This window comes from Anolis carolinensis, chromosome 1 (genome assembly GCF_035594765.1).
Source record: "Anolis carolinensis isolate JA03-04 chromosome 1, rAnoCar3.1.pri, whole genome shotgun sequence".
In the NCBI taxonomy this organism is placed as follows: domain Eukaryota; kingdom Metazoa; phylum Chordata; class Lepidosauria; order Squamata; family Dactyloidae; genus Anolis; species Anolis carolinensis.
The window spans coordinates 257,840,603-257,859,955 of NC_085841.1; positions in this window are offsets into that span (position 1 = coordinate 257,840,603).

Here is a 19,353-nt window from a genome sequence, read left to right on the forward strand (position 1 = left end):
CATTTGTAGCACTAGCTAGACTATGAAACCAATAGAATATTGATATTTATTTATTTATCGTATCAGAAGCGAAACCGAAGATACAGTTGTAATGTATTTAAAAACACAAACAAAGTTAAAAACCTGGCATTATACTAAATGTCCTTTGACCAGTAACTGGCCACTTGGAGTGCCTCTGGTGTCGCTGCGAGAAGGTCCTCCATTGTGCATGTGGCAAGGTTCAAACCGCCTGTGGTTTGCTCTTCCCCGCACTCGCATGTTGCAGACTCCACTTTGTAGCCCCATTTCTGAAGATTGGCTCTGCAGCTCGTGGTGCCAGAGTGCAGTCTGTTCAGTGCCTTCCATGTCGCCCAGTCTTCTGTGTGCCCAGGAGGGAGCCTCTCATCCAGTATTGGCAGCATTGCCTAATGATGCCTTGTTAATTCCTAGCCCCTCGATCACTGATAATTTAAAATTCTGGCTCTAACATCTGGTATGTTATGAGAGTGAGAATAATACACAATCTCTATGGAATTTTTGCATATTTGTGCCCATAGCAACTAGTCTCCTGGGGTGAAAAGCAGCTACAGCAGAGAGGTTGCTTGCATTAGAAAAATACTTCTGTGCGGGAAAGGGGAATGGTGGTCTGATGAAGGGGCTTTACTCAGCAGTAGTAGCATGTGTGACTATAAATTGGTTAGGATTGGCAATTACTGTGTGTAGTACATGGAATCAAAACACTTGACTCTGAAATTCAGAATTATTTTAGGACAAACTGTTGCTCCCATTACTTCAACAGAGCCAAAACTACTGTGTAGAGGTAACAGCATGAGTAAGAATTATTCCTCCACCCACCCAGACATTCCTATCCCTGTGTTGTTTATTCGTTCAGCCCATGCCAGAGCTTCCTGTCGACCGTCACCACCCCCAGTTCCTTCAACGACAAGCCAGTCACTTCAAGGATACCGTCCATCCATCTTGCCCTTGGTCGGTCTCTCTTCCTTTTTCCTTCAATTTTCCCCAGCATTATGATCTTTTCCAAGCTTTCCTGTCTTCTTTGCCTCTAATATCCTTCCCTCCAGTGAGCAGCCGGGCATTGCTTTAACTATGCAGACCTTCGTTGCCAGTATGATGTTTCTACTCTTCACCATTTTGTTGAGGTTGGCCATTGCTCTCCTCCCAAGAAGTAAACGTCTTCTGATTTCCTGGCTGCAGTCTGCATCTACAGTGATCTTCGCGCCTAGAAATATAAAGTCTGTCACTGCCTCCACATTTTCTCTCTCTATTTGCCAGTTATCAATCAGTCTGGTTGCCATAATCTTGGTTTTCTTGATGTTTAACTGCAGCCCAGCTTTTGCACTTTCTTCTTTCACCTTGGTGATAAGGCTCCTCAGCTCCTCTTCACTTTCAGCCATCAGAGTGGTATCATCTGCATATCTAAGGTTCGTCAAGCCCCGCACATCTTACGTTGCATGTTCTGCGTACAAGTTGAATAGTAGGGTGAAAGTATGCAGCCCTGCCATACTCCTTTCCCAATCTTGAACCACTCTGTTGTTCCGTGGTCTGTTCTTACTGTTGCTACTTGGTTGTTATACAGATTTTTCAGGAGACAGACAAGGTGACCTTGTCTACACCTAACCCTACATTCCACAAAATAATCCAGGGGAGATGCTGTTTTCAGTTGAAAAAGAAATCTACCAAAGAGTTTTGTCTCCAAATACTGTTTTGGAGGCATCTTGAAACAACTTAAAAAATCTTTAAAATTGATCAGAAGTGATCCAGCTGTTACCCGCAGCTGTGTAATGCATTGTGGATGCATTGTGGTCAAAAAGACCTGAAATGCCCGCCTGATCCTATCATAGACTATTGCTCTAAGATAGTGGCCCCCAACCTTTGGATGTCAACTCCCAGAAATCCCAGCCAGCTTACCAGCTGTTAGGAAGTGTGCATCTGAAGTCCAAAACACCTTGTGACCCAAAGGCTGGGAACCACTGCTATAAGATTTGGGAGACTGAAGTTCAAATCTCCATGAAGCTGTAAAACTCACAAATTGGCTCAATATTTCCAATAACCACAACAAATCACTCAAAGGTTAATGCCCAATGTAGGCAACTTTGAAAGACTTGTGGGCCATGTTTCAGTCTTCTAGACCTATTACAACTTAGGCACACACAAAAAGAAAGGAAAAGGTGTTCACTATATGTCATGTTCGTCTATGGGATTTTGTGAGGATGGGGCCATACATCTCATTTCTGTGCAAAATCACTGCTCCAGAAAGCTAAGTGTGAACGTTTTAACAGAAAAATAACTTCTGAGGACCACGGAGACAGCAAAAGGACTGTGAGCCACAAAAAGAAGTGGGGTGTTTGGTGGCCCTTAGGCCATACTTTACCAGTCTCTGACTAAAGATGGGAAAGCCAGGAGGGGATGGAAAAATTGGGGGGAAACAAGAAGGAAACAGAACAATTGGGGGGGGGGGACAGGAAAAAACTGTCGTCCACCAGTTTTTCCATTTTTCCCCAGGTCTTTCCATCTCTACCCCTGACTTGGGCTGTTCACAAATCCAAAGGCAAACAGAATCTAGAATTTGGTTTTCGAAATTTTGTGGATTTCAGCTCCCAACATCCTTTATCATTGGCCTTGTTGGCTCGTTCTGGGAGCTGAAATCTAAAACATCTGGATAACTAAATCTAGCTGATCTAGCTGGATCAACACAGGCAAGGCAGGGTATAGAAGTGACTGCAGGGGCTGACTGCCCCCTGAGACAATGTTCCTCCAACACGCGTACTTCCAGTTTATCACTGTATGTCTAAATCATCCATGGGGAAAGCTGCCATCTGGTTGTAGTCTAATTTGCTTTGATGGAGGAATCTGGAACTAAGGAGTCAGGAGAAAGAGAGAGATTCAGCTTGCCGGTCACAACGCCCAAATATAATCTACCTCCCCAAAATCCCTCAGAGATGCCATTTCCCATCTGCTCAGGTCCTGGGAGCCAGAGGCAGCGTGAAGCATCTGCATATCACCACAGACCCGTGCTGACAGACAGATAAACAGCAAATCCTCTGTTTGTTTCTCCATTTCCATCTGAGGAATCAGTCATGACCTCGTTGTCTGTTTTGCATGTAAAACATGCAGTGCTTGCACAAACAAATGTCCCTTTGTGACATGGAAAGTAATATAATTATCAAGAGCTCTCCCTGAAGGAAAGCTCTTGTGCACAATAAGGAAAACAGTCACATATGACACAAGAGAGAGTCACATTATGAACAAAGTCAAGTCAGCTTGCCAGCATCAAGAATACCCAGAATAATGACCAGCCCATGGCTGAGCCCTATTTTAAAAAAATCTCTGGAAAAATAGGAGCACAAAGACTTCTATATAATTGAGCTCCTTAAGGCACTATCAGCCAGAAATGTACTAAATGATCAAGTACAAAAATGAAATAGTAAGGCTGCAATTATTGTGTGCTCCCAGGAAAAATAAAGGCTGCCTGCAATCTGTCCTATGCATTCATAGTTGGGAGTAAGTTTGGGTGATGACTTGGAGGAAATATCAAAATACATATTGTTCTTGGAAGAATACAATCATATTTGAAGATTATTGAAATATGGGGTGGGAAATAGATGGAATAGTATGGAAATAGATGGATAATAGATGGAAAAAGTATGCCCTCTGCAAATATAGGCAAGAAAGTAAAATTAATAACAATCTTCCTGCCATTTTTTTACTATTTATAATTGAAACAAATCTAACTTAACAAAATCCAACAGAACAAAATAAAGTGTACAAACAGTCAGTATTTCTTAGGAAAACATGTAATAAAACACATAGAGCGATACATCAATTTTTGTATTTTGTTATTTCAAAGACCAACGTGAGAACCAGGTGAATATAGATTAGCTCTGTTTCTTTTAATAAAGACGAAGAGTAACTAGCTGAAGGTCATGCAGGGCGCTTCCACACTACACTTAAACCATCTTCACAGCAGGTTAAAGAAATCCACTCTGTCCCCACACCCCAAGGAAAAAAATGGGCTTTGCTCACTGGCTGTCCCCATGCCATCCCAAAAACTTTCGGGATGGCATTGGCCCACCTAACCCCACTCCTCAAGCCTTAAAAATAGATAAAAACTTACCAGGTCGCAATGAGGCTGTTCTGGCAGCTCTCCTGGCACATACCAATGATGTGCCAGGAGGTGGGGGGAAGGAACGATCCCCCCTTCCTGGCACATCATTGGTGCTTCATTGCCAGAGCAACCTCATGGTGACCCAGTAAGTGTTTATTTATGTTAAGGCTTTGGGGGGAGGGGTTGGGGTGCCCTCCTTGGTTCTCTGGGCTTTTGGAAGCTCAAAGAACTGAGGTGTGCTGTGGGGACAGACCCCTGAGTAGTCTCAGGACTACCCGGGAGTGAGTCCCCAAAGGGCCCATAACCTATTAGAACCAGGTCTTTCAGGAAGGATAGATCGTTTGGATGCCTCAGGTAAAAATCTGACAGGGTCTGCATTTTGGGCCCTGTCTGGAAGGACCCCCAGTGAGTTTCCATGGCTAAGTGGGGATTCAAACTCTGATTTCCAAAGTCACAGTCCAATGCTCAAACCACTATGCCACATTAATTCTCTCCCAGGTTATGATAATACCAACAATTCCACAGGGCTTTCTTAGACAAAGAATGTTCAGTGGTGTTTTCCTATTCTTCTTCTTAGGCGATTCCCTTGTAGTTCGAGGATGATGGTCCTCCATTTCTTGGAAGACGCCTGTGCGTGATTTTTTTAAATGTGTGGAGGTCGGTGCACGGCCGGTCAACACACAGTCTTCACAGATTGAGGTCCCAGCAGTGGTGTGATTAACACAACGAGAGTGGCTTCTCAGTCTGTCGCAGCCTTCTTCTGTCTTCATGCCGTTGTAACATGTACCATGTTATCCTCCACCTGCTCCGCTGTTGAGGGCTTCGGGTCTTCGGATTGTTCTTGGTCTGGATCCTCCCCTGTGGCCACTCCTGGGAGTGCGTGACTCCAGTGGTTGTGCCCTCAGGTTTATTGGAACATGCAAGCCCCCTCACCACATCAAGGTGACAATCCATCGAGGGGGGGTTCCTATTATTTTTCTCTTAAATACAACCTACAGAACTTGGTATTCCTTGGAGATTCCTTGTCCAAGCACTAACCAGACTGACTTTTTGCCTCCAAGATTAATTGAGATTTGATCCTTTTGAGGTTTAGGTTATAACTAGCTTACAATGGCATGGTTTTTCAAGGACACTAGGCTACTCTATGAGATAGTTTGCCTTTATAGATCACTGTTACAAAGTGAGAACATTTTAAAAACAATTCCTGAATCATGCAATGCACGCATGTCCTACAGAAGCTGTAATCCTTAACTTCTTATTTGTGTATTGTTTCCTGTTCATGAGGCTGAAATAGAGCTACACATTCTTGTTACCTACATTTTTTTAAATAGGCTTAGTTGTCCTTTGTACACAGTGTAGCTAAGCTTTCCTTTGAATATTGCTGCCTTAATCTGGATATGGGAAAAGTACAAAGAGAAGAAAGAAAACCATTCTTTCATATATTTCTGTATGGATTGGAGAAATAGGCAGGCATGTTCATAAACAGAAAAAAATAACAGAGTTGTGGATAAGGGTATTTTGTGCATATTAAAGCAAATAAAGTCTTAAATTGACTTAAATTGACTTCACTTTTCCACTGCCCTGAAGTCATAAATATTTTAATAAATAATATAAAGAAATGCTGATAGGAATAAGAAGAAGGTAGTCAGGTGTGGACAAACATCTTGTACGGAGGCAAACATTATCAAAGGGGAAAAAACACCTTAAGCGATCATGGGTGTATCAAGACCAGAAAAAAAGGCTGATAACAGTACTGGTTCATAATAAATTAATACAAATCAAAGCACAAATGAAATGAAATTTGAGCAAGGTGGTTATCCTGCTTTTGAAGTGCATGGCCTCAGGCAGTGAATTCTGAGCGCAATTTAGAGAAAGTAAATTTGGGTTTTAAAAAAAGATGCCATTTGCCTCTAATCTCAGTGCCTTCAGTCTCTAGAGACAACAAAGGAAGCACTGCTAAGATGGCACCAGACATGGCCTTGCACACTGTCAGAGATATGATAAAATGAGAACCAATGTGTTTAATGTGGTCTTCAAGCAATTCCGTAAATACCCACTATCGGGATGGTCCCATGCTCCTTCACTGTCTGAGGCTCACCTGCTTTAAAGAGACCTTGAAGGGCTCGGCGCTTTACATTTAAGCAACAATAACTTGAAATGTCTGCCTGTGTCTTCCAGTGCCCTGGAGATCATTCAGGAGCAGAGCAGCCTTGCTTTCTGTGCTATTATCAAGATTAAGCTAACCCAGCTGGGGTGCCTCAGCTCAGCAATGGTCTAGGCTTCGTACATGGCTTTGTACTGATAACAGGTTTGATCTTTCTGCTTGCGTTTCCAGCTTCCACCTCCTGATGGAGAGACACTGCTGTGCGTACAAGCCTTGAGTCTCAGACGGCAGGGCTGGGCTCAAAGCTACGCTGCCACGCAGAGGGTTCCTGTCACTCTGAGCAGAAAACCTTCTTGCCTCAGAGACCACAAACAGAGATAGCAAGAGAGTAAATATAGAAGGAACTAAATAGAAAGAGAGAAAGAGAGAGAAAAACAGGCAGGTACAGGAAGTGGGAGGCTATTTATTGAAGCAAAGGCAGTTATTTCTGGCAGGCATGGCCTAGTTTTATGTAATAACCACATCAGTATTATTTGTCAGCATGGTTCCTTTGCCGATATTATGTGCCAGTCCAGATACCGAGCTGAAGTAACCGTGAATGGTTTTAGATTGCTAGCACCTGCTAGGCAGGAGGAACACTGCCAATTCTGGAAGGGTATTAGTCATTTTGCATAATGTTGCTATGGGTCTGTTATACAGGTATTATAGTGCAGTACTTCATTTATCACACTTTCTGGTTGGCATTCAAAGCTTGGCAGCATGATGCTTGACATCAGAATGTGGTTTTTTTGGGGTTTTTTCATGTCAGGAGCAACCGGAGTTGCTTCTGGAGTGAGAGAATTGGCCGTCTGCAAGGACGTTGCCCAGGGGATGCCAGGATGTTTTTTTGATGTTTTTACCATCCTTGTGGGAGGCTTCTCTCATGTCCCCGCATGAAGCTGGAGCTGCTAGAGGGAGCTCATCCGCGCTCTCCCCGGGTGGGATTCGAACCTGGCAGCCTTCAGGTCAGCAACCCAACCTTCAAGTCACAAGACTTTTATCCCCTAGGCCACCGGAGTCTCCAGAATGTGGTTGAGCAGACATCAGGATACTAAGGCTGTTGTTAAACATTAAAACAACATTCATTTAATGAAACTGCACTGGGCAACTTTGGCCTAGTCATACTTTGTCAGCCTTTGGGGAAGGCAACAGCAAACTTCCTCTATAGAAACCTTGCAAAGAAAATCAGCATAAGGTGGCATCAAGAAAGGCAAATAAAAACAACTAATATTCTTAGGCAGATAGCTCTGATGCCTTTAATCAAACTACAAACTTCAAGAGTAGTTGTTTTTTTATTATTATTATTATTATTATTATTATTATTATTATTATTATTTGTATTTATGCCCTGCTTTTTCTCTACCAAAGGAGACTCAAAACGATGGTCCCATTTGCAGCTAGAATAGCTAAACTGCAACTATGAAATAGATGGGACATTACGACTTCTGGTGATGTATTAGTGCAGGGCGGTGGCAGCTCCCTCCTCCTCCACCGAGGAAGATGCGTGCGGTGGTGAGGGAAAGGCCTGGTGAAGAATATAATCTGGGGAGAGAGTTCTGTGAAGTAATTAAGGAACTTTACAAAGATAACCTAGCACAATTACTTATAAATGGAACCAGGACAAGAATAATCAAGATTAATAGTGGAACTAAACAAGGCTGTCCACTCTCCCCCATTCTATTTGCTTTGGCAATAGAACCGTTAGCAAATTTTATTAGGGAGGATGACAAAATTAAAGGTTTCAAAATTGCAAGGGAATTAATCAAAATTAATTTATTTGCGGATGATGCCATGGTTTTAATGGGATCACCAATGGAATCTATAAAAGAAGTTATTCAGACCGTAAAAAAATTTGAGAATCTGTCAGGATTGGCCATTAATATCCAAAAATCAGAAATTTTACATAAAAATCTATCTTGGAAAGAGTTAAAAGAAATACAGACCATATCTGGGATAAGATTAGGAGAAAAGAAGTTAAAATATTTAGGCGTTTATATTCCCAAAAAATTTAAACAATATAATTCAATTAAATTATAACCATTTATGGAAAAAAGTAAACAATCAAATTCGTAATTGGAATAATCGGAACTGGGATATATCAAACAAAATTAAGGTAGTTAAAATGATGATTCTCCCCAAATTTCTATTCCTATTTCAAGCCCTTCCATATAGTATCCCCAGTAAAATAATTAAGAAATGGGACAACTCAATAAAAACCTGGATAACAGGTAGAAATAAAAATAGAATTCCCAATTCAGTATTCTATTCCTCAGAACAGCATGGAGGATGGGGGGCACCCAATCTACAAGACTATTATGAAGCCTGTCAACTAACAAGATTGTTTGAATTAGATTTTGATGACTCAAGAAGATGGGTCAGAATCGAAAAAACAATAAACGGATGGCACAATTGCCTATGTTTAAAAGGATGGGTAGATAATAAAATTCTAAAAGAAATTAAAGGAGGGCCAATGATCTCATCCATGGAGTGTTGGAAAAAATGGCAAGGTAAACTGCCAATAAATAAAGTAGATATACTCCCAATAGAGTTTTTAAATAATAAAAAGGAACAGATATTTGGTAAAGCAATAACAAATTTTAAACAAAATGGAATGAAATTGATAAAAGACCTCTTAAACCCAGATGGGACAATCAAGGATTGGGAAATGATAAAAGACATTTGTGGGCAAAGTAACTGGCTTCTTTGGAGTGGACTGAAACAAAGGATTATGAATTGGAAGAAAAAGGAAGGTCCAGAAACAGATTTTGACCAAATTTTAAAATGGAAATTAGAAAAGGAAAAAGGCCTGATGGGTTTTATTTATAAGATATTAATTGAAAAACAATATAAATTGAAACAAACATTGGCTGAGATATGGAAAGAAGACATGAATATTAACGACTCTGATATCGAATACTGGATCAACTCAATTTAAAAAATCAAGCAGATAAGGATAAGAGAAACCCAAAGGAAAATACTGACTAAATGGTATAGAACCCCAATCCAATTGGCTTATATAACTAAAACAACCACAAAATTGTGTTGGCACGGATGTGGGATAACTGGCTCATATATTCATATGTGGTGGGAATGTGATAAAGTGCAAAAATTTTATAACAAGGTAAAGAAGGAAATGGAAGATTTAACAGGACATAAATTGATTTTGAAAAATAAAGAATTCTTCATCCAGAAATTAGATAAGAATAAAATTACTAAGGACTGGGAGGAAATCATAAAATACATGTTAGTTGCCGCTCAAGCAACAGTTGCCTTGGGTTGGAAAGAACAAACAAAATGGGAAGTTAAAAAATGGTATGAATACCTAGCTGATTTTATGCTTCAAGATTATATCCTTGAAAGGAGAACTAAATATATATCAGGCCGAATCAAAAAGAATTGGGATCTGAAATGGGGAAGATTGATAGATAGAGTCAAAGGACAAAGAAAATATAAAGAATTGAATCATTCTCTACTTACGATTGATCAATTAAAATAATATCTGAATGGAAGAAAGTACTGTTCCCAGAGGGAGGGGGAGGGGGGAGGGGTGAAAAACTACTGGACATAAGTGGGAGATAAAAGTGGAACTAACAAGTGTAATGTTACCGAGAATATGTAATTGGTGTGTATGTTGATGGATTTTGTTGTTGTTTCGCTGATATCTACAATAAAAACATATTTAAAAAAAAAAGGAAAGGCCTGGTGCGTGCCTTCCAAAGATTTGCTTGTTTATAATGGTATTTTAATTATTATTTAATTAATAATTAATTATTAAGGGATGCTTTGCTACTGCTTTTGGTGCACAAAGGCAGAAGGAGGTTGGACTAAATGGCCCAAGGGGTCTCTTTCAACCCTCTTTATTATTTTTATTATGATTATGATTAACATTGAGACTCTATTTATTTCTGTTTTGTTTTTTTACTTCAAAATAAGATATGTGCAGTGTGCACTGCATAGGATTTTTTTCATAGCTTTTTAAAAAAACCTATAGTCCGGCCCTCCAACGGTCTGAGGGACCGTGAACTAGCCCCCTATTTAATAAGTTTGGGGACCCCTGTCTTAGTGTCTTTGTTGAATGCATGTATCTCAGGAAAATGTATCTGGAGACAGGAATGCTTTCTGTGATGTTTCCTTCATGCTTTATTTTCCACAATAGATGTTTGTTATCCGCGGCGTGGATCAGAAAGTACGGCTCAAACCAATGAACTCCAAGAAAAGAAAGGAGATTCTGGGTAAACACTTGAAATAGCTTCCTGATGGTAGAACCGTTTGACAGTGGAACAGACTACTCTGTAAAGTGGTGGACTCTGGGAGCTTCCAGACAGCCCCAAAACACGGGATTTAGAAGAGGGGCAAAAAAGCCTAGAGCAGGTCTTTATTAACGACTTAGACGAAGGGTTAGAAGGCACGATCATCAAGTTTGCAGACGACACAAAACTGGGAGGGATAGCTAACACTCCAGAAGACAGGAGCAGAATTCAAAACGATCTTGACAGACTAGAGAGATGGGCCGAAACTAACAAAATGAAGTTCAACAGGGACAAGATACTTCATTTCGGCAGAAAAAATGGAAATCAAAGATACAGAATGGGGGACGCCTGGCTTGACAGCAGTGTGTGTGAAAAAGACCTTGGAGTCCTCGTGGACAACAAGTTAAACATGAGCCAACAATGTGATGCAGCAGCTAAAAAAGCCAACGGGATTCTGACCTGCATCAATAGGGGTATAGCGTCTAGATACAAGGAAGTCATGCTCCCCCTCTATTCTGCCTTGGTCAGACCACACCTGGAATACTGCGTCCAATTCTGGGCACCGCAGATGAAGGGAGATGTTGACAAGCTGGAAAGCGTCCAGAGGAGGGCGACTAAAATGATTAAGGGTCTGGAGAACAAGCCCTATGAGGAGCGGCTTAAAGAGCTTGGCATGTTTAACCTGCAGAAGAGAAGGCTGAGAGGAGACATGATAGCCATGTACAAATACGTGAAGGGAAGTCATAGGGAGGAGGGAGCAAGCTTGTTTTCTGCTGCCCTGCAGACTAGGACACGGAACAATGGCTTCAAACTACAGGAAAGGAGATTCCACCTGAACATCAGGAAGAACTTTCTAACTGTGCGGGCTGTTCGGCAGTGGAACTCTCTCCCCCGGGCTGTGGTGGAGGCTCCTTCCTTGGAGGCTTTTAAGCAGAGGCTGGATGGCCATCTGTCGGGGGTGCTTTGAATGCGATTTCCTGCTTCTTGGCAGGGGGTTGGACTGGATGGCCCATGAGGTCTCTTCCAACTCTACTATTCTATGATTCTATGATTCTAGGTCCCCACAGTGACCTGCTAGCCCTGGGTTTTCTTCCCCTGCTGTCCTTACTGGCCTCACTTCTGTATCTCAGAATAAAATGGAGCGTGGATCGAGGTTAACTGCTGGAAGTTTTTTTTTAAAAGTATACTAGTATGCACTGATCTATATATGCACATATCTAATAGAATGAATACAAACCACCAGATTTCTCCCTTCCTCTAATTATTTATTAAACCTCTTTTTACAGTTTTTTCTGAATCAGCACCCCAAATAACTCCAAAAACAGACCGAAAAACCAAGAGAGAGAGAGAGAGAGAGAGAGAGAGAGAGAGAGAGAGAGAGAGAGAGAGAGAGAGAGAGAGAGAGAGAGAGAGAGAGAGAGAGAGAGAGAGATATGGTTGGGCTATGTAATGGTAATTTGTTCCCGAAGGCCTGGGACTGTAGCAAATTACTTTTTAAAGAAAAAGTAAATCCCCAGGTTTTGCTTTTAGGGAGAAAGCCAAACTTCTTTGGTGCTATTTATTTTTCATTTCAGAAGTGAACTTACGGTGCATGTATAATGTATTTTAAAACACAGACAAAGTTAAAAACTTGGCATTCTACTAAATGTCCTTTGAGCAGCTGAGTTAGTGCTCTTTGTTACAGGCAAGATTCCCGTGCCTTCAGCAACCACAGAACCAGAAATTCAACAGGTCTAGCTTTTGCAACCGGCAGGTTGGATTCAGGGAAGCTCCAGCTTCTCCGGCAACCAATTACCACTTAACCCAAGGGAAGAGGAAGGCTCCTCATTAATCCTGGTTGCCATGGCAACTAAAAAAGTCAGATTTGGGGTTGCTAACTCTTAATAAAACATTCCTGCACCTGAGCAGAGCCTGAGGCAAGGCAGGGGGTGGATGAATGATTTCTTCTGGGTCTGGAAGCAAAAATCTACCACAGGAGCTGTCTGCTTTTATAAGGTATAATAGCATAGATAGAAGATCGTGAAAATCCCACTGCCAAGCCAACAGTCTATGAATGATATTGGCTCCCCTGTATCATAACACAATCCAGTTTTTCACTGCTCCACATCTGGAAAGGAGCTAATATGTGCCTGGAGAAAAGACATTTTTTTAAAAAAAAATGATGCAAGCTATTTAATCACAGAAAAGCCATTTTACAGACAGTGAACCGTAAGGCTGAACAATGAGGGAATCCATGGCAGCAAATGCAAAAAATCACACGTTTTAATCTCTGAAGGATAATATCAATTAAATCGGCAAACAAAAAACAGGCAGTCCCCAAAGGCCTCCAACAGACAAGAGTTCTTTCTCCCACCCTGGACCTTCTACAGATATATAAACCTCCCTTGCTTAGTTTTCCAGTATACCTCACAACCACTGAGGATGCCTGCCACAGATGTGGGCAAAACGTCAGAAGAGAATGCTTCTGGAACACGGCTATACTGCCCAGAAAATGCACAACAACCTACTGAATTGGATACACCGCATCAGCTCTAGTTTCTTAGATAAGGTTACAGTAGAGTCTCACTTATCCAAGCCTCGCTTATCCAAGCTTCTGGATTATCCAAGCCATTTTTGTAGTCAATGTTTTCAATATATCATGACATTTTGGTGCTAAATTCATAAATACAGTAATTACAACACAACATTACTGCATATTGAACTACTTTTTCTGTCAAATTTGTTGTATTGTAGCGGAAGCCAGACTTCCCCTCTTCTCAGCTTGTCGTGTGTCTGAGCGGACGCAGTGGAAGTAGGAGACAGACAACTGGAGGTTTTTTCCAAAGAAAGCAGTTTTACTAAAGTTCCTGCAGCTGCAGAGGTTCATCCCACGCACAACTAGATGCTGAAAAGGGAGAACCCCGCAGACAGGGTCGAGTGTCTATTTATACAATTCAGTGGGTTCAGTTTACGACCGCCCACATATCAAACCATTGGTGCATATTTGTGGTGCAGTATTACATTTCATTACTTTCGTTTCTCTCAAAACACATGATTTCGGGGAAATCATGTGATAACCCATCGGCTGTGTTCCTGGCCTGCTCGTACCTCCTTATATGGCCATTTCCTCCTACCCCTTCATTCCTGCCTTATTCCCCCATTTTTTTTTTTGCGAAGCGTGTATACAAAAGCTGAAGCAAACTAAATGAGCAGACTTATGGGTCCCTCCAATCCCTTCTAGCTTGCAGCCAAGCTATCTTTTCAGTGGAAAATGAGCGCAGAATAGCATTTGTACATAGTTTCATCACCAGAGGTAAACAACACATGAGGATTAAAAATATTAATCAGGTTTTAGAAAGGACATAGTCCACAGTAGAATTCTGATCTAGCCCAGTCATTTGGCTTCTTCCGATGATGGATTTGTTGCTATGGCCAGAGGTGGCCATTCACATACATGTCCAACTTTCAGGTCTTTTCAGTCTTTGGCATAAAGTCAAACTGGGGGTGTGTTTCCTCTTCCTTGATCAAAGGAATAATGTTCAGTTAATTTGAAGAAAGTCTCTTTGTCCAATCAAGTCTCTAGTCTCTAAGAATTGTCTCTGTGTAAAGAAAAGTCTGTAAAGAAAATCTCCATCTCTCACAGGGCTTTAGCTGTCATACCCAGTATGTGTGGCGTGGGGTAGACTTAAACTCCTACGGGTTTTGGATTCCAAAACAGGCCTTCCAGTAATAATGCCTTATGGATCTCCATTTTGGAAAACAGGCCTCTCAGTAACAATGCCTTATGGATCTCCAATTTAGGAACAGGAGTCCAAAAAGCTGAAAAAGAAAGCAGGAAGACAGTGAGAGAGAATGGGGGAGGGGGAACGGATTACCCATCTGTCGATCATCCTGTTCGGCATCACTTTTGTCTCAGCCAATCTTGTTGAAATCCCTTGTCTCTCCACGGGTGGGGCAGGTAGGCCACTATTCAGCTCCCAAACGACCCCTCCATGGCCTCTTGAGAAATGATTCCTCCATGGGCCTTCTTTCGCGATCTGCAGTAATCCTTTTTACTCTGGTCCTGCTGCAATGGTTAACTTATTTTATTCTTTGTCACATTGTCTCCGTGCTATATCCTCCTTTTGGCTTAAAAAGCAAGGTTGTTAGATGGCATATGAAAAAGTCCCTCATTGTCTCTCAAATCCGTCAAAAATCCGAATTATTTGCAATGTCCCATTACAAAAGGTCCTATCCAGGAGAGTTGGGTCAAAATAGAAAATTGTATGTTGTTGAGTTGGTCAGCCCTTACAGCCTCCAGCCTGATGCCACACTCCATCACAGCCTTAACACTCAGCAACACCTATAGGCCCTCCCAGGCCTCTCAATAAACATGTCTCATAGACTTCTGGGTTTATCCCATACAGGAGTTCAGGACCTGTAGCAAAAAACAATGAGAGGGAAAAGAAGGGGAGGGAAATACTCATCCTTCCAGGCTGTATGGCTCTTGAAGCACTCTCTCTAGTCGTTTCGCTCACATCCACGGCAGGCCTCCTCAGAGGTTGTGCCTTTGACAACACACTCATCTGTCTTGAAATCCAACAAAATCTTTCTTCTCCGCATCTTTTTCTTTTCCTTTCCGCAAACGATTTAACAATCGTGTATCCACTTGCTGCAATGCAATCTTCCACTCCAGTCCTGCTGCAGTGTTAAACTTACTCAATTCCCCTTTTACACCGACTCGTTGAACAGCTCAAAATTTGTTAGTAACACACGTTGAAAAGCCTCCTGCCGCTTCTCAAATCTGGCAAAATCCAGGCTGGGGGCGATGGAAAAAATGCCCCTATTTGCATGATCTAATGTCCCGTTTACAAAAGTCCTAGTCCTTCCTTTCCGTAACCTTTAGAAAGAGTTGGGCCAAAATCACAAAGTTCAGAATCCAAATCTCACAAAATTATTATGAAGCAACATGAGATGCAGCCAATTATATCATGTCTTTGGTTCTCAAAAGGATAACTTTTTATCACTTGGGCACTAGCTCCCTTTTTGAATAAAATGTCAATCAAAAATTTAAAAATCAATGTCAGTTCTTAATCCTTCTGTGTCAGGAATATGGGATCAATTTTTTTTTCCAAAAATAAATAAATATATATATATATATATATATATATATATATATTTGCACTGCCACTTGTGACAGTTTTCCATACAAAGTCTCCACAACCAATAACTCCTCTCCTTGTCCTCTCCTTTCCAAAACATTCATTCACATTCCTTCTCCTTCTTCTTGACTCACCAAGATCACCTGTATTCCAAAGTGCTGCAAAAAAAAGAACCTCCAACATTTCCCTATAACCTGTAAGGGGTTTAAAGTCTGTAGAACAGGAAAAAGGGGGAGTAGCCCACAGAGGCTTGAGTTTTCAAAAGTACACTTGTTCAGGCTAATTTTTTTTTTTTTTTTGAGATTCAATTTCTGGGCAGATGTCCAGCTCTTATCTGTTGTATCACCATGTTCTCTAAAAACACTGAAGCATTGTTCTTTCAAAACAAGGATTTTTTTTTCAAGCCTAAGACCATTTTTTTCCCCAAAAAAAAAATATCTACAGCTTCCGAATTGCTTCTGAACAAATCTACTAACATTGTTTATAACTCTTTATGCATTTTGAATTCAACACATACATCTCATTCACACAAGGTACACAGGAATTCTGATTAGTGGTTAGTTGTTTAGATAAAATCACACACTCTCTCTCAGCTCATGAAACATTCTCACCCAGTTGTCCCAAAATAAGTCCAAAGCAAGGATTTAAGATCCAGGTGAAAGACAGAACCCCAAAATATTATATATATATATATATATATATATATATATATATATACACACACACACATTTACATCATCATTTTCTTTCTTTCTTTTTCTTTTTTTTTATTTATTAAATTCACATTACATTTTTAAAACTTCACTAGTTCACAGCGGCTTTCATTGACCTTGGCTGTCCACTGGAATTCCATTTATCTTTCTCTGGGCATTTCGCCTGAGTTTAACCAGAATGACAGGGAGTTTTTTACCTTGGACTGTCTGCCAAGATTTTCCCACTATCTTTTTGGCATGAGGCCCAGGTGCAAAAGAAAACTTTTTAAGAAAACAGCTTTTGTTTCTCAGAAATAACAAGGAAAACTTTCTGAGCTTCAACACCACTTTAACAGCCTCAACACCACCCTCCCTTTTTCTCGCCTCTCTCAGCTTGTCAGCAAAAGCAAACTAACACAGACCCTCTTCGAATCAGATTTTTTCAACCGTAATAAAACATTTCTAGATATTTGTGCTCAACATTTTTTTGTGTAAATCTATAGACTCATTTTTCATTTTCACTTCAATATTACCACGAAACATGCAGAACTTGAAACTCATTATTCCCCACACATGACAAAGAAATCAAACAGTTTTTTGTTTTTTTTTTTCCTTTCCCCGGGAGTTGCGACTCCTCATGAGCCCTGCACGACTTGGTCTTGGGGCACCCTCACAAGTCTTGTTCTCTGGGGAATTCCTTCTACGGCTCTACTTGCAACTGAGCCGAAATTGTCTAACATACACTGTAATGAGGTGGTGGATTTGAACCCACTGCCTCCCATCCTGCCTAATAGAGGGGACTGCCTTGGACTGGGCACCTGGACACTCAACGGTGTGTGTCAGGAATCACAAGACAGAACCCCTTTTATCTCCCTGGGAACCTTTGTGTCCCTCCCGGCGCTGTTCCCTTAGTGTCTCATTTTAACCACTATACTTGCCAGATTGCTGTAGACGTCGGACCAACCTTCGCCCCTGGGCTTTTTCCCTGGATCCTTTTCCTCCTAGCTGGTTTCTTTGGAACCTCGCTGTCGTTGCGGCTCCCACCGTCGGCCGGCGTTGGCATCAGAGGCAAGTACCGCAGCCGGTCTTACAATATTCAGGGGCCCCTTCTCGTCTCACGGTAGTTGCCTCTGGCCCCCACTGCCGAGTTGGGACCGTCCCGCCAACGGGATCCGTCTCCGATCTCCTGGCCCGTCTTATTGTGGAATCACGTCGGGGTCACCAGAAAATGTAGCGGAAGCCAGACTTCCCCTCTTCTCAGCTTGTCGTGTGTCTGAGCGGACGCAGTGGAAGTAGGAGACAGACAACTGGAGGTTTTTTCCAAAGAAAGCAGTTTTACTAAAGTTCCTGCAGCTGCAGAGGTTCATCCCACGCACAACTAGATGCTGAAAAGGGAGAACCCCGCAGACAGGGTCGAGTGTCTATTTATACAATTCAGTGGGTTCAGTTTACGACCGCCCACATATCAAACCATTGGTGCATATTTGTGGTGCAGTATTACATTTCATTACTTTCGTTTCTCTCAAAACACATGATTTCGGGGAAATCATGTGATAACCCATCGGCTGTGTTCCTGGCCTGCTCGTACCTCCTTATATGGCCATTTCCTCCTACCCCTTCATTCCTGCCTTAGTATAACATGATGCTTTGACACTTAATTTATAAAATCATAACCTAATTTGATGTTTAATAGGCTTTTTTAAAATTCCTCCTTATTATCCAAGATATTCACTTATCCAAGCTTCTGCCTGCCCGTTTAGCTTGGATAAGTGAGACTCTACTGTATCATGATTTCTTATGGGCGAACAGATTAAGACTGGTATATGGCATATGTTCTGTATCTCAAAAACTATAGCCGATAAGCAGGACCGGCCCAAGGGAATCTTCAGGGGTACGCAAAAAAAATTTTGCGCCCCCCCCACCGCGCCGCGGGAGGCGTGGTCAGATCTGGCCCCGCCTCCCACACCACGCGCGGGTGCCCTGACCCCACCCCCACGGCGTGGGGCAGCGCGGGAGGCGGGGCCAGACCTGGCCCTGCCTCCTACGCTGCGTGCGGGCGCCCTGACCCCGCCCCCCACAGCGGGAAGCGGGGCTGGCCATGCCTCCCGCGGCGGGCACCCTGTCCCAGCCAAGCTGCAGTGGGCGTGCGCTGCGGCTTGGCTGGGACAGGGTGCCCGCCACGGGAAGCGGGGCTGGCCACGCCTCCCGTGGCGGGCACCCTGTCCCAGCCAAGCTGCAGCGGGCGTGCGCTGCGGGAGGCGTGGCTGGCCACGCCTCCCGCAGCGCACGGCCACTGCAGCTTGGCTGGGACAAGGTGCCTGCCGCGGGAGGCGTGGCCAGCACCGCTTCCCGCGGCGGGCACCCTGTCCCTACGGCAGGCGCCGCAGGAGGCGGGGCCAGACTTGACCACGCCTCCCGCATCGCACGGCCATGCCTCCCACAGAGCGGGAGGCAGGGCCAGGGCGCCGGAGGCGGGGCCAAGTGTGGCCACGCCTCCCAGGGGCTCGATAGCGCCCCTGGGAACATGGCGCCCAACGCGGGGGCGTGGCTAGCGTCCCGTGTTGGGCCGGGCCTGCCGATAAGGAAAAACCGGTGCCATTTTTGGAAACAGCAGGTCAAATATACCCAGAAACAGATCAAACATTTGAGGTGCCAAAATATGTGTTGGCCAGTGTTATAGGTCCAATTTTTTAAATAGGACCTCAGTGCCAGAGAACGGAAGAGTTATCTTTGAGACTGACAAACCCTCCCAGTGAACAAGCTAAGAACTGTAATGCAAAAAAAAAAAAATCTTTCTCAGCCTTTATTTATTTCTTCATCTCTCAAAAGTGCAGACTACCGTTCACAAGAAGTATTCAAAGCAATAGGCATGTCAGTCTGTTTTAGCATGGGAAGACATAAAGCAATCAAGCAGCACTGTGAAGATTAATTGGCATAATTCATGGATTCCAGTTCACGTTGTCAAATGTATGAGCTGATTAAGCTACCTTTTAAATTAGGTAGGTCTCTACCTTTGAAATTACTTTTTAAAAAGGACCTGAAT